At 44.0% G+C, this 22,383-nt stretch overlaps 1 protein-coding gene and 1 pseudogene across 2 annotated transcripts in view; both read left to right on the top strand.

The window, feature by feature from the left end:
- The window catches only part of LOC132207092 (uncharacterized), a 180,613-nt gene that overhangs the window by 61,304 nt on the left and 96,926 nt on the right, over positions 1-22,383 (top strand). The gene's annotated exons all lie outside the window — the stretch shown is intronic.
- Positions 9,104-22,192, top strand: LOC132206872 (NACHT, LRR and PYD domains-containing protein 3-like; annotated as a pseudogene).

Below are 22,383 nucleotides of genomic sequence, written 5' to 3'. Positions count from 1 at the left end.
ACGGCAGAGTGGTCAATTACGAGGGGACACAGTTTTAAGTTGGGAGGAGGGAATTATTCACACAAAGGGTGGTAAGTGCCTGGAAAGCACTGTCAGAGAAGCTGGTGTGAGTACAGAAAATAGCAACATTCAGGAAGCACCTGGTTGAATCCGTGAATAGGAAGGGAATTGAGGGATACCGACCTTGGAAGTGAAGACCATGTAGGTTTGGAAGGACAAAATGTGGCAGTGCCGATTTGTAGGGCCAGGTGGCCTGCTCCTGTTTTATGTTGTTCTTTGTTCTTGTTCACCATCCTTTATTGGGACAGAAGTTTTATTGAATTCAAATTTCACAAACCACAATTGTGAGATTAAAACCCATGCTCAGAAATCTGCCTGGGTTCTCGTTTATTACTTCAGTGATATTAACATTGCACCATCTCTTTCACAATAATCAGAGACCTATCCAAAGACAGGACTCATTGTGTCTGATTCTAAGAAAAGCCTGATGAAGAACAATGCCTCATTCTGAAAGGAAACCAGTCTGGAGTGTCCGATACTCTGTTGTGACTGATTCTGATAAGAGGTCACACCGTGCTTGGTTTCTGGCCCGAAGATGTGGCCGATTATGAAAAGTATCCAATACTGAGAGAGGGACAGTCCCAGGTGAGATCTGATGCTGATGAGGATGCACAGTTTTTTTGGTGTATGTGAAATCCTGACAATGTCTTCTTCAATTGACCAATGTGTGACCAATACTGGCTCTCATTTCACCAGTGTTCTCATCCTCAGCCACATTCTCACTTCTGTCTCACTCAGCCATGAGTCTCACTGAATACACAGTAATTAATTTCACGGGAAGATGAAAATCCAGTGCAGGTTCCTCACCTGTGAAGCATCAGGCACGCATGCTCAGTCCCATTTGACAATGTCTATTCTGGTCCTTCCTGCACAAACTCTCATGTTGGGACCTACGTAGAGAGACTTGCAAAGTCGGAAACAAAGTCTGTAAGGATGGCGAGTGGGTCGAAGACTGAGGATTTTCCGAAGGGCAGGTTGTTTGAAACTTACAGCGTCTGCAACTACACACACACACACACACACACACACACACACACATATGCACACACACGCGCACACACATACACACAAACACACACACACACACACACACACGCACACACATGAATGCATGGTCCATTTAGTGTTGAAGGTCCATGTCAGATTATGATGAATTTTAGGAAGTGATTTTCATTCATTTTTCGTTCTGTCTTCTTCAGTGAATTTACTGGGGATTGTGATCATGTCCTACAGAAAGTGTAGCCTCTCCACCTGCACTACTCGCTACCTGGTGGCCATGGCAATGGCAGACCTACTTGTTATTATCACTGAAGTCATCTTTATCCACGACAATCTTTATTATTTCCCAATTTCTTTCCTGGATATCACACCTATGTGTAATTTAACTGCTGTCCTGCTGTCCTGCAGCTACAGATTGTTCTGCCTGGTTTACCGTCATGTTCTCCTTTGATCGCTTTGTTGTCATTTATTGCCAGCAGCTGAAAACAAGGTATTGCACTGTGAAAACAGCAATTGTGGTTCTAGCAACAATCTGCATTCTTCTTTGTTTGAAAAAACATTCCTTTGTACTTTATATATGAGCCTTGGACAATAATCGACAATGTACCCTGGTTCTGTTCTGCGAAGCCAAGCTATTTTACTCATCCTGGTTGGGTGGGTTTTGACTGGTTTGATAAGTTTCTAACTCCCTTTCTACACTTCAGTTTGGTTTTGTTGATTAATGCTGGGACAGTCAGACACATTTTAGTGGCCAGCAGAGCCCGTAAGGGACTGAAGGGTCAAAGCATCGGAGAGAATCGTATTGACCCAGAGATGGTGAGCAGAAGGAAATCTGTGATTTTACTTTTCACCATATTTGGCAGTTTCATCCTCCTTCGGCTTGTGTATGTAATAAATGTGATATACTACAACATAATGGGAAGAGATCCTGGGGATTATACAGAGTCAGAAATTACCTTTCACCAAGTTGGTGTGATGCTGCAGAATTTAAGTTGCTGTACAAATATTTTTATTTAGGCGGTGATGCAGTCCAAATTCAGAGAACAGCTTAAGAGGCTTTTTGAACTATCCTGTTACATCTATTGTTCAAATATTGAAGAAACATGACAACCAAACCTCTCCTCACGACATGTTAACCTATCAGTGACCTGGATCAAGTGATTTGTTACCCACCTCCCCAAAATATGGATCTCCTCCTGCTGGCTGGCGGTTGTTCATCAAATCAGTTACACGAGTCAAGTCACATGCTCTTGCCGTGCCTGTTGGAGAATGGATTCGATCAAACTGTAAGGATACACCGTCCAACAAGTGGAAGTTGCCAAAATTGCGACCACATCTTCCCCATTATTTCCTTATGAGCGTCGTTGAACTGACAGTTGCCTCATTCAGTGAATGGATTGAAACAGCACGTCCTGGAATGAAGACAACAATGTTCCAAACACCAATCGATGACTGAGCATTTCACGGGGCTCATCACAGTTTACTCCTGCACAATCTGTTACAGGCAATCCATTCAGCTCAACAGTGATCAGCCTTGTATTTCTTTGATAAATTCCATTGTTGCGATGCTAACTCAATACCCAGTTTCTTCTTCTTTGACTGTGTACGTATCTAGTATGTGTTTGTGGTTGTGTGTGTGTGCGCGCATGTGTGTGTATTAATGTGACCAGCAACTGCATCTGCATGTGTAAGAGCGCACCTCTCTTTGCTTGTCTCTGCGTCTCTACTTGCGTGCTTGATTGTATAACTAGTTGTGAAATTGTGTATGTAGTTCAATATTTATGTGTCCACGCTGATGCAGCTTTGCTTGTGAACGCACGGATGTGTTTCACGTTTATCTGTGATTCATACATTGGAAGTGTGTGTTTTCGCTGTGAGACTCCGTGATAGTGTTATTGGTATCAATGTATGTCTGTGAGTGGGTCAGTTTTTCTCTGTATCAGTAAGAGTGTGCATACTTCTTTTGTGTATGTTTGTTTCTATCTGTTTGTATCTATATCTTTTTATGTACGCACGCCCTGTGAGTGCAGTTGAGTGTCCTTCTGCTTTTGGGTTTCTCGAAGGTTCTTGAGGAGATTTGGAGCTCGGATTGTGGTTCGCTCACTGAACTGGTTCGTTAGTTTGCAAACATAGAACATAGAACACTACACCGCAGTACAGACCCTTCAGCCGTCGATGTTGCACCGACCTATGAAACCAACCTGAAGCCCATCTAACCTACACTATTCCATTATCATCCATATGCTTATACAATGACAATTTGAATGCCCTTAAAGTTGGTGAGTTTACTACTGATGTAGGCAGGGCATTTCACGCCCTCACTACCGTCTGAGTAATGAACCCACCTCTGACATCTGTCCTATATCTATCACCCCTCAATAAATTGTTTTGAGCAATTAGAAAATGATTAGTTTCTTCCTTCATTCCACAAAGACTAATCCACACTAGCACTGTGTGCCTCAGTCATGTACTTTCACAGGGTAATGGGGATTGAATCAGAGCACAGATATTCCCGGTTCATCACAAGGACACAGATATTACAGGATACTGAGTCCTGGAAGCAAAATCATTTCTGACACAAAGAACATTGATGCAGAAAAGCACGAAATTAATTGAAGGAACAAACAGGTGATTAAGGAAACACTGGCAGGCAACAGAAAGGTGGATCCCAATATATTCTACAAATCTGTCAAGGGGAAGTGAATATCCATTTAAAGATTCAGTCCTGTTGAGGTAAAGGGGGTAGTCTGTGCTTCAACCGGAGCACCTTGGTAGAATGCTAAAATAATTCGTCACAGATGACTTTATTTGGAGAAGGACGATGAAAGCACAGAATGTTGGAAGATGGACTGTGAAGTTCCCTATCAGATTGATGTATGAAACGAGGAGGTATTGAAAGGTTTGGCGCATTCAAAAGCTGACAAAAACAGCTAATGCACCAGCTTACACTCTCCATGTAATGTGGTAGATAGATACCAGGGAGCTGTCAACCAGGGACCTCATTTAATTTGCACGAAACCTCTTGGGGGATAAAAAGAAGCATACAGTTAATGTACATTTGGAGAAACAAAGTTTGAAATGGAATTCACTGAGGCTTGCCAGAGCGACGGCCTGCCTCAGAAACCTATTGGAATATTTCCCAGAGGTTAAATGCGTTTAGCAGTTCATGTAGTTGACACAACTTTCCACAATTTCTTTAGCAAGATACCAAATCGGACATCAGGGGAAAACAAATAAAATCCATGGTATACAGAATAATTGGGAAAGTTGGATTCAACATTTTTTTCTGAATGACTGGAGGAAGGTGGCTATAGCAGATGCCAGTTTGTGGAACTGGCAGCAGCAGATGCCACGGTGGTCATCACTGGGTCACTTCAGCTTTGTGATATTCGTAAATAATGCAGCTGTCTAGATGAATATTTTGGAGTGTGCTGTGGTGGGAATCTTTATTAAGTTCATGTATTACACAGACATTGGCCAAGTAATCCCAGTGAGGAGGAAGGTATTCGGTGACAGGAGGATATAAAGGGTTTGCCAGATGCTGGTATCTGTACCAGATGAAATTTAACCCTGACATACATGTGATGATTCAATTTGGAATGAGGGAGAATGAAAGACATTACTGAATGAATGGCCAGAAATTCGGAATCAGAGAGGAAGAAGGGAATCTGGGGGAGCTTGTACACAGATCCCTGAATGTGGCAAGGGAGGTGAACAGAGTAGTTAATGAGGCACATTGGATGGTTCCCTTTCTCAGGCATCCTTTAGTGCATACGCGTAACGAGGTCATGTTTCAGCTGTTTCAGCACTTTGTTTAGGACATTGTTGGAGGACTGTGAGCAGCAACAAGAAGATTTGACTGCAATGGAGGTTGACCACAGAATATTTACCAGGAATTTGCTTGGGATGGAGCTATGTAGAAAGGCTGGATGAGATTGCATTGATTCCCTTGGAGAGGAAGATGTTCAAACTGGCCCTTACAATGGCATAGAGATGAGAAGGGACATGGACAGGGGGTTTCCCTTACTCGGAGCTAAAATAACAGGGCGTACAATTTTCAAGTGAAAAGTAGAAGACTTGGAAAGTTTTTTCACGTAAGAACGTATTCGCACAGACACTGCTGAGGTTTGGAGCACACTGGCTGGGAGGTTAGTTCAGGAAGGCAACCTCGAAAACATTTAAATGTAGTGGACCAGCACTTGAAGTGTTATATTATCCAAGGCTGTGGTCTAGTCGGAGGAAGTGGGACTTGTGATAGTTGTCATGTTTCATTGGTCATATGGCCTCTTTGGTACTTCTGCTTTGTATAATTCTGCCAGTTCTCTCTCCTGAGTTACAATATCTCACCCACCTCACACAGTCTGATCCTGACCTGGTCCCAATTATTACCCGACTCTTAGAATCGGAGGGAGGTCGGAAATCTGTGCCCCCTTTCTTCTCCATCCGCTCTCGGCAACGTATGGCTATGTATCCTTTGTGTATCCTGTTGGCCGTTGTCCCAGTTCCGCACGTTTCAAAGATTTTACAGAGGATTTAGTGCATAGAAAGTGGCCATTGTGCCTAGAGTTGTATTTTTTTCTGTTGTTCACAGTCACATGAACTATTCATATTCTCACATCGACATTAATTTATCATCTTGTGCTCTCATGTGTTCATCGAGCTTTACCCAATTAAACATATGACAGAGATTCACCGAAATCCCCCTCTCTTCGGTTGTGAAACCAACACTCACAGCATTTTGCCAGACAGATAGGTCTGTCCAAAATTCTCCATTGGATTCATGATTAAATCTCTCACATTGATTGTCTCCTTCATGGTTGGCTCAACCAAATAGAAATATATCACAGTGCTCCGAGCAGAGACTAACGTGGGAGGATGTAATTTTCACAGTAGGGTCCCGCGCTCCTCGTGTGGATGAACAGAGTGATATGGAGACCAAAACTCAGTGTTGTGCTTCTGGTGGGGACGATGAGTATGGAGACAAGAAATATGTACTCTATTCCAGTAGTCATGTGATAAATGTTTTAAATATGGTTAAACAGGATTATCAACAGGCTGTGCTTTACATTATATACAAATACTACAAATCCTTCCCTCAATATATTCGTGATCATTTTTGTTTTGCAACAGGCAATGGCTTCACAGTCAGTGCTGAATGGGATTAGTTTAAAGTTCCGGAGTTACAAATGGACCGTAACTCCCACCAGCTCTCTCAGAGTGTTTGCCTAGTCCCCAGCACCACCAGTACATTACAAGCACAATCACTCTACCATCTTCCCAACCTGCCACAATTATTGGCTGCATTCCAAGAAAGTTCACTCTTTACCTGTTCAACCTGAACCATTCCTGTTGAAGGATATTATTTTCCACTATCCACTCCTTTTCGCCATTCACTTGAACACAGATCGATGCTCCTCCAGGCCTCGTCCAGGACTGTGTGATTCACACACATGGGTCAGCGTGTTTGCTCCCTGGGACTGAATGTCATAAAACATGTTTAATATTATGTTCATAAGTACCGTGTATATTACATCGCGACATATACTCCCAGGAGCAACAAAACCACAACTGATGAAAATGAGAGCAGGAACGAGGGGCTTCAGTGACCTTGACAGATGAAAGTTCCGATTCTGCTCATTGAAGAAGTGGAGGTTGAGTGGAGATTTGAACAAAGTATTGAAAACCAGGAGGAGTTTAGACAGTATAATCACGAGAAAACACTCTGATTGGCAGAACTATTGAATACCAGAGAACAATGATTTGAGGTGATGCGAGAATAAAGACATTCCAAAATGCAGAAGAAACTATTTCCCGCTGCTGCTGAAGGGATCAGGAATGTTAAGCTTAGGAGCCCAGTGGATGCAGTGTCAATCCAGCTCCATGGGATGGAGTTAGCTTCATGTCTGTGCAGAGATTGCGGAAAATCGATACTTGGGGAATGAATCATTCAGGGAGGCAGCAGAGACACGGTGTGCAGAATGGCCTCTTTCTCTCCTGTAACCATTCTGTTGGAATCTGTGCATCATATACGAATGACTGTGAACTCCAAAATTTATATATTTGTCTCATTAAGAAAGGTCATTATTTTGTCCTTTGTAAAAGAATCAAAGATTTTTGGTGAACAATTCGCAGCAATGAAGGAAATTTGACAGAATTGGGCCCATTCAGTATATTACTCACAAGGATTTTATTCCTTCAGATTATACCCTCTGTTTATTGCAAACCATAACATTTCGGTTTATCACCCCGCCAGAACAGTGACATTGTTTGATTAAAGTCACAAATGCACCATGGGAGGTGTTACTGCGGAATTAAAATAAATAAACAGAGTGAAGTTTGAATAAATCTCAAGGAACTTTCTGATGAAGCTGACAACCTGCAGTAGAGTGCTCATGTCACTGTGTGATATTCTGGGACCAGGATCACAGAATTACCAGAAGAAAATGTCAATAAAAGAGGAAATATGATGGAAGATAAATTATGGAATAGCTGTTCTTGGATAATTGAGAACAATAATATGAGTGTGTGGTCCCTACATTTTCCCTCACTCGGGCATCTGCATGAATAATGAGATACAACTCTCTGTCCGAGCGGGATGCCTACAGACAGCATGATATTAACTGTTCTTCTCTATTCGCACCTACAGAGTGAACACAATCTCTCTCACGTGGATCTTCCAGGTGTACAATTCCTTACGTTTTCCATCTCAAGTCCAAATGTCAGTACTTCGAAGCTGGCCATTTTTCTGATGTCACGCGATTTCCAGAACCCCAACTGATTTGAATCCTAGGTTTCTAACAAATAAACTATCCTGCTCAGCTTCTTCTAGTGTATCACTACCCATTACTCCTCGAGAAAAGCTCTAATTGCTAAGATTTGGATCATGACAGGGGAAGTAGTTCGTCTGCCACGGAGCCCACACAAAACAGGTAACTCTTTTCTGAGATAATGGGAACTACAGATGCTGGAGAATCCAAGATAACAAAGTGTGTAGCTGGATGAACACAGCAGGCCAAGCAGTGTCTTAGGAACACAAACGCTGATGTTTCGGGCCTGGACCCTTCATCAGAAAAGTTTTTATTATGTTTAAATGTTTAACTTAGTTCTTAGTTTTTATTATCAGATATTCAGCTTCCCGTCTGTCCTGGCCTGCTATCCATTATCTCCTTTGTTACTCACCCCTTTCATACGTTATGGAACGGACCAAACCTCTCAAAAAACAGCAAGGAGATAGCCTGGTCACTAACTTTTATTTTCAGGCAAGTAAATGGTGTGGCACTCCAGATTTGATTTGAATGGTCAAACTACTGAGCTTTAAGAAAAACACACTTTATCATGACTCAGTAATTAAAATGCGAACAAAAAATTGACATAACTTTAACTCCGCTGAAATACTTAAATAATGTATGAACTAGTGCTCAACAACTGATCCAATAAAGCAACATCCCATGAAAGCAACCTGGCAAAGACTAATCCAGCAATTCAACAGATTCCAGTCCAGGAGAAGGATCAATAACAGGATGAAACTAGCAGCTCACACACACACACACAGAGCGAGAGTTGTATCTGGCAGTTTCAATTCCAACTGCCCAATTTCAACAATTAAAAGCAAAACTAAAACCTTGGATGTGTGTGAGCCTGACTCTGCCCATTCCTGCTTCTTTTGTTTACTTTAAATAAAATTTACTTATTCTGCTTTCAATGGAGCAGGTACCTCAGCACCTGCTTCACACCCACCTCGTGAAGAGAAAGTAAACAGAATAAATCCCTCTTAAAGGAACACATTGTCACACATTTGTCTCTTTCTCTTTCTTTAGTCTCTGTCTCTGCCACCTGCTCACCGCTCCCTTTCCCCACCACATCACCACCCCCAACCCAATCCCAGTTTTCAGGATAAATACCACTTCTTCCCCGATGCCATCAGTTCTGACAAAGAGTCACCAGATTCGAAGCAATAACTCTGCTTTCTCCCTACAGATGCTGTCAGACCTGCTCAGTTTTGAGGGTTTACTGTATTAATTTCAAAGACAATTCGTGATGGATAATGACAGTTGATTTATCCAACAAAAACACAAAATTGCAAACCCTGAACTTTCTCCACTGCTACCTTGGGGGCACCGCCTCACTCCCGTCCAGACACAGTACCATCTCTGAGCGCAGACAGAATCCAAAGTGTAGAACCAAGCTTATGCTTCTGCCTCCTGGAACACAATTGACAAATAATCACCCCCTGAATGAGACACTGGCCTGCACGGAGTTCAGGCTTTATTACATTGTCACTGAGCTGCTGTTTCTTGACCCACAGGCATTTGCTCTGTCTGTGGTTGGCACAGATCACACAAGCGTGCACCAACATCCCCACAGTACAGCTGGAAACTATCATTTAACATCTACCCAAATGATATTGCAGTTTAAGAATTAGAATTTAAATTGTGCTTTTTCCACATATTCGTTTATGTTATGTTGTCAAACCAGGTATTCAGAAATATAATGTCATGAATTCAGCAGCCTGCTTCAGAAAGAGAGGGAGACAGTGAGAGAGAGAGAGACAGAGACTGACAGAGTGAGTGAGAGAGATAGACAGATGGAGCAAAGATAAATAGAAAGACATACAGAGCGAGAAAGACACACAGAGAGACAAGTGAGAGAGGGATTGGGGAGTGAAAAGATGAAAGAAACAGTGTGAGAGACAGTAGGAACTGCGAATGCTGGGGAATCCGAGATAACAAGGTGTAGAGGTGGATGAACACAGCAGGCCAAGCACCACCTTAGGAGCAGGAAAGCTGATGTTTTGGGCCGAGACCCATTTCCAGCTCCACACCTTGTTATCAAATAATGCGTGTGTGTGTGTGTGTGTGTATGTGTGTGTGTTTGTGAGTGTGTGAGTGTGTGTGTGTTTGAGAGAGAGAGGGAGAGAGAGAGTGAGACAGACAGAGACAGACAGGTAGAAATAGAGCATGAGAGACAGATAGGGAGAGTGATAGTCAAAGAGGAACAGAGAGTGGTGAGAGATACAGAGAGAGGCACAGAGTGAGGGAAAGAGAGGGAGACAGAGACTGAGACAAAGAGAATGATATGTATGTGTGAGAGAGATTGAGAATATATATCTGACGGAGAGGGAGTCAGTGAGTGAGAAACAGGTGGTGGGAGAGAGACACTGTGAGGAAAAGAGACAGTGAGAGAAAGAGACAGAGTTTGAGACATAGTGTTACAGAAAGAAAGAGAGAGAGACAGTGAGACAGACAGTGAGAGAAAGAATGAGACACAGAGAGACAGTGAGAGATCAAAAGTGGGAGTGACAGTGAGAGGAGAGCAATAGTGTGAGAGACACAAAGTGAGACAGCAAGTCAGACATAGACACAGAGGGACTCCCAAAGAGGGCAACACAAGGAGAGAGAGATAGATAGACATACATGACAGGGAGGGGGTAAGAGCAAGAGGAACGGTGACAGAGAGAAAGGGAGTTTGACACACACAATGAGAGACACAGAACGAGCGAGAAGGACTGTGAGCGAGAGAGAGAGAGAGGGGAAGAGTGAGAAGTAGGACAGAGAGTGAAATAGACAGAAAATTTGTGAGTGAGGGAGTGAGAAATTGAAAGGGTCAGAGAGAGAGGGAGGCACTGGGACAGAAAGACAGAGAGAGACAGAGTGCAAGAGAGACGGAGGGAGAGTGGGAGAGAGTGTGATAGGCAGAGGAAGGGACAGAGGCAGAGGTCAAACCAAATGGAGAAAAACAGCCAGACAGAGGCACAAAAAAGATTCACCTGAAACATCTTTTCTCTGAGATAATTTTGGCTCTGCTTGAGTCCTCAATTTATGTCACTATCCATGCTGGGCCACTCCTACTTTTGATTTGGCCAGACATTTACACTTCTCAGAACAATCTTCTTGGCCACATGAAATACAGCATGTCCATCCGTCTCTGAGGCCAACAGGCAGAGAATGCAATAATTCAATTGTATTTGCATGTTCCTTTGCTTCGTGCCCATTTGATGACTGAGCTCTGGTGGCTGGTTCTAGATTGTCCTCAAGGTGAGGCATTTGATCAGTATCCAACATTTCAAAAAGTGTGTTTAATGACATAAACTCAAGTTTTTTTTAATGAGACAAATAGTTTCATGTGCAATGCTACTGCCATCTGACAAAATACTGCTTAATTGATCTCTCCACTGGAAGCGTATCCTTTCCTCATGAGATCAGCAATACCATGCACTTTACTGAAACGCACAAGCCATTTGAAATCTGGCAAGTGGACAACCTGTCAGTGAAGCATTGCCTCACCACTGCTCCTGGGAATGTGACAGTCTGTGTGCTCTGTGGTTTGTATATCTTGCATTTAAAAAGAAAATTTTAACTATTTCATCATTGTTAACAAATTTAATTTTGGTCATGGGCAGAAGCCAAAAAAGTTCAAATCATGGAATACAGGGCAAGATAAGGATTGTCGTCAATGAAAGCAAAAGATGTGTGAAGTTGAATTTGGGGGTCGGGGTGGGGGGGGGGGGGGACACTTTGTGGTGCAGTGGTAATGAACAGGTGATTTGAAAAATAGGTTACATTAAAACAATATGTACAAAGCTGACGCTAAATTCCAGGCCTGGTGATTCGGAACTTTTTTGAGTTCAATAAAGCGAGACTAACAGAATAATGCATTGAAGGAGGAAACGGCATTAAATTAAACTAGCGAGAGACATAAACGTGTCTTTTTAAAAGCTTTCCCCTGTATTCCATGGTTAGATCTTGTGGGTCTGCTGCACATGCTTAGGACCTAAATTTATCACAAATGATGAAACAACTAAAGTCTTCAATTTAAATGCGAACTGTGCAGATACAGAGCACACAGACTGTCCCACTACCAGGAGCAGTGGTGAGGCAACACTTCACTGTCGGATTGTTCACTTGCCAGATTTCAGGTGGCTCTGAGTCAAGTGCACGTTGCTGGTGATCTTATGAGGGAAGGATGTTGCAGCGAGTGGATTGATCAACATAAGAGTGTTCCTTTAGATAACTTGCTTCTCACAGTAGCATCGTATGTGAAATCATTTACGTTGTTTAAAAAACAGCCAGGTATTTTGAACAGCTGTTGAATTGTTGGATGCTGAGGTAATGTCTCACCTTGAGGAGAGTCTGGAACCAGCCACCAGTGTATTGTCTTCAAATTATCCCAAAGCAAAGGAACATGCAAATTCAATCAATGTCTTTGTTTTGCACTTTGCACTCTATCCCTGCTGACATAAGAAACAGATGGATGTTCTGTGGTGAAGATCGTCGGTCAAGAGATTGTTTTGCAAGATGGAGGAATGCAAATTTTGACAGTGTTAGGCAAGAACTTTCAAAAGTTGGTTAAATATTCACAGGGAAAGGGACAGATGCAAAATGGGAAGGCTTCAAAAGTGAGATGGTGAGAATCCAGAAACAGTGTTTTCCTGTTCGTGAGAAGGGTAGGTTAGGAATGTTGGATGACTGCAGAAATTGAGGCTTTTTCTGAAACAAAGAGGGTTGCAGAGGTCAAGAATAGACAGCAGGGATCAAGTGAATCCCGAGGAGAGTAGAGAGTCAGTGTATGTAAGTGTCTGTAAGGAGGAAAGCAGGAAGGTGTAAAGGGGAAACAGGATAGCTTTGGCAAATGAGAGTAAGGAGAATCCAAAGGAATTCCACAAATACATAAGGATAAAAAAGTAACTGGGGAGACAATACGGCTCGTTAAAGATCAACTTATGTGTGGAATTGTTGGAGATGCAGGGAGACACTAAATGAATAGTTTGCATCAGTTTTTATTGTGGAGAAGGATATGGAAGTAATATGGTAATATGGGGAAGTAAATAGTGATGTCTTTTTAAAAATGTCCACATTACAGGGGAGGGGGTGTTGGATTCCTTAAATTACATCAGGGTGGATAAATCCCCGGGACCTGATCAGGTGTCCCCTGGAACTCTGTGGGAAGCTCGGGAAGTGATTGTTGCGCCTCTTACTGAGGTATTTGTATCATCGATGACACAGAGTTTGGCTAAAGTGGTCTCACTGTTTAAGAAACATGGTAAAGGAAAGCCAGGGAAAGCCACAGAGTGAGCCTGACATCAGCGGTGGGCACGATGTTGGAGGAAATCCTGAGGGACAGGATTTGGATGTATTTCGAAAGGCCAGGATTGATTAGGGTTCGTCAATACGGCTTTGTGCGTGGGAAATCAACCCTCACTAACTTGATTGAGTATTTTGAAGAAGTAACAAAGTGGATTGATGAAGGCAGAGCGGTTTGTGTGATCCGTATGGAGTTCAGTAAGGCATTCAACAAGGTCCTGCATGGTAGACTGGTTAGGGAGGTTAGATGACGTGGAATACTGAGGGAACTAGCCATTTCAATACAGAACTGGCTTGAAGACAGAAGGCAGAGAGAGGTGGTGGAAGGTTTCATTTCAGATTAGAGACCTGTGACCAGTGGTGTCCCACAGGGATCAGTGCTGGGTCCACTCCCTTTCCTTGTTTGGATGTGAGAGTATGACATGAAAATGAGTGATGCATTGGACATAGAAACATAGAATATTGGAGCAGGAGGAGACCATTCAGCACTTCAAGCTGTGGGATGTTTTATTTGTTGAAGAAACAAAAGGAAGCTGCAGAGGATTGCAGACAGGAGAGGCGGAGAGAAAGACCTCCCAGATTCACAGTGAATTGAATTAAAGTGGCGAATGACGTGATTCTCAAATTGTATCATCCTGCCCCCACACGTCGCACATTACTCTGACATAATAACAAGTCTTTCAGGAGAGTTTCATATTAAGGGTTTAATTTCCACCTTTGGGGGAGCCCTGTCTGTCAGGGGCTTGCTGGGGGTCTACCTGTTTGTGTCAAATCCCAAGGCCCCAGTTTCTTTAACCCCAGGCTTCAAACCTGTTTTAAAGCTACATGGCCGCAATCCAACAGGAGCCTGTTAACTAGTGGCCCATTAAAAAAAGGGGCTCACAAAATAAATCAAACCTCGGGGTAATAACCAGATACAGCTCACAAGGACACTGCCGAGTGTTGCCTGTTGTACAGGCCTCAGGCCTCAGAGCTATGCCCCCCCACCGCCGGCCCCCCATCTTGGAGGATGCTCTTGTACAAAGATCACCCTGTCCCAAAGTCTCTCTCTCTCTCTCTCTCTTTGGATCATCTGAGTGAACAAAAATTCCCTTGGAGGAACAAGACAGGAATAGTTAAAGGAGACATTATAAACAGCAGATGCTGGAGACAGAATCAATACAGGGTGGGGCCAGAGGAACACAGCGGGTCCAGCAGCATCAGAGAAGCAGGAAAGTTGACATTTCAGGTCGACAGCCCCCCACCAGGACTGGGGAGGGTGAAAGGAGCTGGGAAATAAATAGAGGGAGAAGGGGTTGGGCTGGGGAAGGGAGATGGGATGGTGATAGGTGAATGCAGGCAGGGGGCAGTGGGGATTGTGTCAGTGCAATGGGAGGGCCAGAGAGGTGAGAATGAAAATCGACGGGTTGTGTCAGGACTCGGGGTTGGGGGTGAGAGGGAGTGTTGGACAGAGAACGAGGCCGGTGGTGGGGAGATTGTAAAACTAGTGAATTCTACGTTGAGGCCATTGGGCTGTCGGCCCCCGAGGCGGAATTTGAGGTGTTGTTCCTCCAGTTTGTGTGCGGTGTCACTGTGGTACTGGAGGAGGTCTGAGATGGACATGTCACCAGGAGAGTGGGACGGGGAGTTAAAATGGTTGGCAACCGGAAGGTGTTGTTGACGATAGCGTACAGAGCGCAGATGCTCTATGAATTAGTAACAGAGTCTGCGCTTGGTCTCGCTGGTGCCGAGGAGGCCACAATGGGAGCAACAGATACAGCAGATCAGTTTGAAGGATCTACGGGTGAACCCCTGTCAAATAAAAGAAAGTTTGCCTGGGGGCTTGGACAGAGGTGGAATGGGAGGTGTAGGGGTAGGTGAACCACCTCCCACGGTTACAGGGCAAGGTACTGGGTGTGGTGGGGCTGGTGGAGAGTGTGGAGTGAATGAGGGAATCGCGGAGTGAGTGGTCCCTGTGAAAGGAACGTGTGGGTGGGGAGGGAAATATCTCTTTGGTGGTGGGGTCAGATTGCAGATGGTCAAAGTGACGGAGGATGATGCGCTGGTTGTGGAGGTTGGTGGGATGGTATGTGAGGACCAGGGGGATTCTGTCCTCATGTTTGTTGTGGGGACGGCGTTTGAGGGCAGAAGTGTGGAAATGCAAGAGTTGCTGTCGAGGGCATTGTGGATCACAGGGAGAGATGGCACAGCAAGATCCCACTGATTCCAGTCTCAGCAGAACATTGACAATCTCTCAGCAGCATATCAGTTACAGATTGAGTTTATCTGCTGGGCTCCTTTCAAAAACTTCAAAAGTGACTAATTTGCTGCTTTGAACACTCACTGCCTGCCACAATGGTATTGCAGACATTGCAGTACAGCAAGATCTCTGTCAAACAATACAGCAACAGGCAGCCTGATCATCTGATTCCTTTATCCTCTGTGACACTGCTTAAATGTTCACTGTTTGCTGTCACTCCAGAAAATACATCATCTCAAAAGCCTCTCTCTGCCTCTCCCTCCCACTCTCTGTCTTTCTCTCTGTCTCTCTCTGTCTCTCTCACTTTCTCTCTGTCCCAATCTCTCCCCCTCTCTCTGTTCCAAGAAACACTAGCATGCGCGCGCGCGCACACACACACACACACACACACACACACACACACACACACACACACACACACACACACACACACACACAAAATCTTGACCAGACAGCGAGAGCTGGTGACTCTCTCGATAGACAGAGGGAAAAAAAGTATTTAAGAAAGAATCTGATGCATTCTTCTCCAGATTTACTCTCAGTGAGTAGTTTATTGTCTCCACCGCTGGAACCTCTTCGTCCCCCCATCCCACCGCTGAGAGCTCTCTGACACATTGAGATGGTAATGTCAGGACAGGAACCGCGTTGAATCATCCTGAACATTGACATGTTAACTCGAGGGCAGCAGAGATTGACTGTTCCCTGTTTCAATTTAATTTTTAAAAGAAAGCTTTGTTAATTATATCAGTGCAACTTGAAATTATTCAACATTGATCCCACACGAGCCTCTCAGATTTTCTGACACGAAAACTCCCAACATACACAGCAGTGGCCAGACCATGGGGATATTTGCTGAGGTTCTCTCCCTGGGGATTTTTAAGCTGTCAATGTGATTCCTAGATATGAATCTTTCTCTCCCTCTCTCCCTCCGTTCCTGTTTCTGTCTTTGTCCATCTCTCTTTCTGTCCTGCACACATTACAGCTACTTCCAGCTGGACTTTCAAACTTCCCTGGGTAAAATCACAGGTAATCTGATTGCTGTGTCCTCTGTGCTGCTGCGCAAGTGTTCATAATCTGCTCAAGCTCCAGAAACTAACATTCCTGCTGTTTCACTGTCCAAAATACCTCTCCCTGTCTCTCCTCCTGCCTCTCTTTTGCCAGTGTATCTCTTTCTTTCGCTGTTGTGATTGTATGATCCTGCCCCAAACAAATCACATATTACTCTTCATTATGCCAAGTGTTTAAGGAGAATTTCACATTCAGGGTTTTCATGTCCTCTTTGGGGAGTCCTGTCTGTGAGACGCTTACTGTGGGAGAGGGGGCTAATATAGAACATAGAACATAGAACAGTACAGCACAGAACAGGCCCTTCAGCCCACGATGTTGTGCCGACCATTGATCCTCATGTACGCACCCTCAAATTTCTGTGACCATATGCATGTCCAGCAGTCTCTTAAATGACCCCAATGACCTTGCTCCCACAACCGCTGCTGGCCGCACATTCCATGCTCTCACAACTCTCTGCGTAAAGAACCCGCCTCTGACCTCCCCTCTATACTTTCCTCCAACCAGCTTAAAACTATGACCCCTCGTGCAAGCTAAAATATGTTTGTATGAAACCCCAAGGCCACGGTAACTTCAACCCTAGGATTGAAAATTTTTTGAAAATGGCGGAGCCACAATCCGACGGGATTCAATGAACCAGAGGCCCCTAAAAAACCAGGGTCCCCCAGAGGAAATCAAACCTCAGGGTAATAAACACTCACAAATCACGTGGACCCTGTGGGGTGCGGACTGTTGAACAGGCCTCAGGCCAGTGTCCGCCCCTCCCCTCTGGGGGAAATTTCTGTCCAAGGGAAGGATTTCTCGTCCTGTCGCAGTTTTGAAATAAAAATTCCTGTGCAAGATGGGTGGATAGAGTGAGACCGAGATAAGTATTGGAATTGAAATGGGGGGGACATTTTTAAACAAATTACACAGCAAGATGTCATTCTGTCACACAAAATATCTGCCAGCAAACCCAACAATGATCAAATTGGGGAATAAAGTTTGGGGATTGAATCCTGCAAACATCGGGCAGCTGTAAAACTACGAGCTAAACGAAACAGTTGTTGCCACGATCGCATTGCTGCAGGCCATCGGAGAACAGCAAAACCTGACAGGCAGCAAAGTACCAGCAGGAAGGTGGGCTCAGTTTTGCTGATGGGTGCTGCTTAAATGTTAAATGCTTGTTGCACCCACAGGCACTGACATGACTGATACTTCATCACCTCAAATGCCCCTTTCTCTTTCTACTGCCCGTCTCACTTTTTCAACCCCCTCTCTGTCTCACTCCCAATGTCAATTTTAATTTTACACATTCTTATTTGGACAGTACAGAAAATCTATATGAGACAGTTTGGCATTCAGGGTTTTAATTCCCTCTTTGGGAAGTCCTGTCTTTCAGGTACTCACTGGGGATGGCGGGACTTCACAAGTTTGTGTCAACTCCCAAGGCCTCAGTTACTTTAACCCAAGGCTTCAAACCTGTTTTAAAATGACAGGCCCACAATCTGACAGAACCTCGTGATCCAGAGGCCCCTTTTAAAAAGCCAGAGTCCAACAGAGGAAATCAAACTTTGGGGGAATAATGAGGCAGAACTCGTGGGCCCCAGGGAGAACAGCCTGTCAAATGGGCCACAGGACTCTGGCCATTCTTGGAGGATGCTCTTGTTCAAAGATGACCTTTGCCCGAAACTCCCTCACTCTCTTTGGATCTTCTGAGTGAGTAACAAATTCCTGGGAGAAAAGAAACAGAATTGGAAAATCTTTCGAGAAATGGCACAAGATCCGAGAGGCTTCCTCTCTCAGTAACATTGAAATATTAAACGTGTCAGCAGGAAGTTGATATTTCAGGCCAGATCCTTTTGAAAACTTCACAAAACAGATGAGTTTGTTGATTAGAAGTCTCACTGCTTGCAAAGATGGCATGTTGGCAATTGATGCGCAGCCCGATCCCGCATGGAACAGCACAATAATCTGATTCCTTTCTCTCGTGCAATTCTGGACAAGTGTTAATTATTAGGTCGAATTTCAGAAACTAACATTGCTGCTGTTTTTCAATCTCAAATACCTCTCCCTCCCTCTCCTCCTGTGAACAGGGTATTCACTCTGTGGAAGGAGTATTCAGCAAACTAATGGAGCGGCAGTTTCTCAGGCTTTGTATCCAAGAACAAAGAGAACATGAGAACAAAGAACAATACAGCACAGGAACAGGCCCTTCAGCCCTCCAGGCCTGTGCCACCTCATTTTTCCATCCCATCCAAACACTGTCTTCACATACAGGATCCATATCCCTCAATCCTTTCCCTGTTCATGTATTTGTGCAGGTACTTCTGGAATCCTGTGATTGTGTCAGCTTCCACCATCTCCTCTGGCAGTGAGCTTCAGGCACTCAACACCCTTTGTGTGAAAAAACTTGCTGTGCACATCTCTTTCAAACTTCCCCTCACCCGACAAATTGAAACTGTATCCCCCACGAATTGACACCTCCACCTTGGAAAACGCCTCTTACTTTCCAATGTTAGCAATGCCATTCAAAATCTTGTAAAATTCTATGAAGTTGCCCCTCAACCTCATGCGTTCCAGTGAAGAGAAACCCAGTCGATCTATTCTTTCTTCACAGCTAAAAATCCCCATGCCAGGGAACATCCTGGTGAACGTATTCTGCACACTTTCCAAAGCATCCACATCCTTCTGGTAGTGTGGTGACCAGAACTGTCCTCACTATTCCAAGTGTGACCCAATGGAAGTTCTATAAAGCTGCTGCATACCTTCCTGTGCTGACACTCAATGCCCCTTTCCACGAAGGTAAACATGCTATCAGCCCTTTTTCCACCTTATTTACCTGCGCTGCCACCGTCAGTGACCTGTGGACCGGCACAACCAGATCTGTCTGCATATCAGCAACCCTAAGTGTTCTGCAATTCACTGTAGAATTTCCACCTGCAAGTGATCTTCCAAAATGCACCACCTCACATTTGTCCAGATTAACTTCCATCTGGAGTTTTTCTATCATTTCATGCCTCCAACTGATCTATATCCACCAATTGTTGTATTTTCCTGAAATTTACAAATTAGACCACCCACATTTTGCTCCAAAGCATTTATATCCCAGCGCTGATCCCTGTGGGGCACCACTATTCACAACCCTCTATTTTGAAAAGCATCCTTCCACTGCTACCTCCTGTCTCCTGTGACTGAGCCGCTACTCTGTCCATATTGCCAGGTCACTGTGTGAATTCACTTTTTGTCCCAGTCTGCCATGAGGGATCATATCATCAGCTTTACTGAAGTCCACGTGGACAACATCAACCGTTTTTCCCTAATCAAGCACCTTTGTCACCTCCTCAAAAAATTCAGTCAAGTTAGTGAGGTGGGACCTCCTTTGCACAAAGCCATGCTGTTTATCACCAAATCATACATTTGCTGTGAAAAATGTACAGGCCTTGTCCCTGAGAATCTTTTTTCACTCATTTCCCTATCACTGATGTAACGCTCACGGGCCTGCAATTTCCCGGATTATCCCTGCTACTCGACTACAATGGGAGAACATTGGCTAATCTCCAAACCTTTGGGCCCTCATGTGAGGCCAAAGATGATACAAAGATGCCTGTCAATGCTCTAGTAATTTGTTCTCTAATATGCTTCAATATTCTGGCACAGATTCCATCAGGACCCAAGGACTCATACTGTTTAATACACACAAAACATCTTCCTTTGTATCAGTAACTTGGCTTAGAAATTTGACCCTCTACTCCTCGAGATCATCCTTCAACAATTTTGTCTCTTTTTTGAATACCAACACAAAGTACATGTTTAGGGTTTCACTGAACCTTTCTGGCTACACTCATAGGTTTGCTCCTTTGTCCTTGCATCGGCCAACCAGTCCAAATTCAATTGGTAAACACGGCTGCAACTGTCTATTGGTAATGTAGAAAGTGAATATTCAACATCGGACCATAGGAACAGGAAGAGGCCATTCAGCCTCTCGAGCCTGCTCTTGCTTATTCGAGCTCATGGTTAATCATCTCCCTCAACGCCATATTCCCAAGCTGTCCCTGTATCACTGATTTGATTACTGAAAGGAAATCTTATCAGTCTCCATCTTGGAGTTAATCAATGATCAAGTTTCCATCACTGCCTGGGGTAGGGAATTCACTGGGGTCACCGTTGGAGTGAAGAGGCTCCTGTTCTTCCTGATCTGAATTGTTTGTCTTTAATTCTGAGGCTGTGCTCCCGAACATGAAGCCCAACAGCCAGGCAAAACACACTTTCTACATCAATTGTGTCTCTCCGTTGAAGAATGTTGTAACTTTCTGAGAATGTTGCCCATTCTGAAATCTTCTTGTTGAGTACAGATTAAAATCAGCTGATTATTGAAACATTTCTTGATCATTATCCACTTTCAAGTGTTTTCTGATCACAGATTGAATTGCAGGAGATAAATTAACTGAAGCTCTGAACAAAATCTTCAAAAATTTACTCAACAGTAAATACGAAATCATGAACAGTTACTGAGCAATTGTTATGAGAGTACAGCTGAAAAGACACACTCTGGATACGAGCAGAAAAACTGAAAGTGAAAACTATCCTAATAAAGGTAAAGATTTTCCAGCTGGGTGATCGATGCACAGAGTTACTGCTCATCTCGAATGTACGAGGCCAGTAGGTTATACAACATGAACTGCTGGTAAGAGGCTGAGATCATGAAGAGTGGGGAGAGAAACATCTCCAGGGAGTACTGGAAAATATACAATCTGCTCAATTGTTTTTGGTGGAGAAATTCCATACCTGGCAGTACAGTAGCAGTGATTGGTGTCCCAGGGAATGGAAAAACAACAATGGTCCGAAGATTGTTTATGACTGGGAAACTGGAAAAATATACCCACAGTCTGTTTTCAGTTTTAAATTCTGGGATTTGAGCGCTATGAACTATAAAATAAACCTGAGGAGTCTGATCGTGGGTCACGATCCTCATTTTGGGAATATTCTGGGAGGGCGCTGGAAGAATCCAGAGAGGTTGCTGTTTATATTTGACAGTATGATGAGTTTAAGGACTCTGCAGACTTTGCTGAGTCGGAGAAATACAGAACCTGAGTTTGTGTGCACAGATCCCGAATGCTGGGGTGAAGTGTGTGATATTGTTTACGGTTTAATCCAGCACAAGCTGTTCCCAGGATGTTCAGTGCCAGTGACTACCCACTCCACTGCATTACGTTTATTGGAAAAGGCTGACATCCTGGGTTTTTCAGGTGACACATGGAAGGAATGTTCCAACATGTTTTTGGAAGATCAGATGGTGGCAGCAGCTGTTCACAAACACATGGAAGAGAACGAGACCCTCCACACCACGAGCGATATTCCTTCGTCCTGCTGGGCCCTTGGTCTGTCACCGCATCCCTTCTTCACACAATGTGACAGGGAGGTCCCAAGGCCATCACCCAACTCTATTCCCACTATATTTACAACATTCTGAGACACCATGGCCAAGAGATTGAAGACCCCCACAAAATGTCACTGAAACTTGGTGAGATGGCCTTCACAGCAGTCTTTGAGAAGAAGATTGTGTCTAGTGATGGAGATCGAGCACGATCTGCAACTTTCCCAGTTCCTGCCTGGATTTAAGATGAACCTTTTCAAGAGGGATGGTTCTTTCCACAGTGTGGTTTACACCTTCCCACATCTCACCATCCAAGAGTTTGTAGCTTCTCTTGATGTATTCCTGTCACCACATCCTGTGAATACCCAGAGTCTCAGTGAGGAATACGGTTGATTTATGATATTTCTGCAATTTATTGCTTGTCTCTTCTCCTCACGGGCAGCCTGGAGATTTTTCTGGTTGCTACAACCTGTTGAGAGGTTCACTGCGTGAAGGAGAAGATTTGAAAGTCAGATTGGAAACACAGCAAGTCAAAACTGATAAAAGGAACCTTCTGATTATGTAGCACCTTTTGTTTGATGATC

Source organism: Stegostoma tigrinum, chromosome 44 (genome assembly GCF_030684315.1).
Source record: "Stegostoma tigrinum isolate sSteTig4 chromosome 44, sSteTig4.hap1, whole genome shotgun sequence".
Classification (NCBI taxonomy): domain Eukaryota; kingdom Metazoa; phylum Chordata; class Chondrichthyes; order Orectolobiformes; family Stegostomatidae; genus Stegostoma; species Stegostoma tigrinum.
This window is presented reverse-complemented; position numbering and strand designations above follow the sequence as displayed.